Here is a 425-nt window from a genome sequence, read left to right as displayed (position 1 = left end):
GTAACAGCACTGGTGACTACGGGAAAGACTAGGCCCTTCCTCTCACTGCCCTAACAGACACAATGGGGAAAAAACAGGCCCTTCCTCCCATTGCCATAAATGATGAAATAGGAAAAAACAAGCCCTTTCTCTCACTGCCATAAAAGACACCATGGGAAAAACAAGGCCCTTTCTTTGACTGCCATAAAAGATTTCATGGATATTGTTCTTCACTAAACACGGCAATTGCCCTGCGAAAAATGGGTGAACACACACAGCACCTCCAAGGCATAGAGGTGTAGCATCAGGTGGCTTATTACCTAAGTGCTAGGGGATTATTATGTGTGTCTGTATGCTAATGAGCCCTATGGCGACACTCAGGGTTTACCTTTTGGATTTTTGACCTTCCAGCTGCAGGTGATGTGAAAGGAAACATGAGTCAGGTG

Source organism: Engystomops pustulosus, chromosome 6 (assembly GCF_040894005.1).
Source record: "Engystomops pustulosus chromosome 6, aEngPut4.maternal, whole genome shotgun sequence".
Lineage (NCBI taxonomy): Eukaryota > Metazoa > Chordata > Amphibia > Anura > Leptodactylidae > Engystomops > Engystomops pustulosus.
This window is presented reverse-complemented; position numbering follows the sequence as displayed.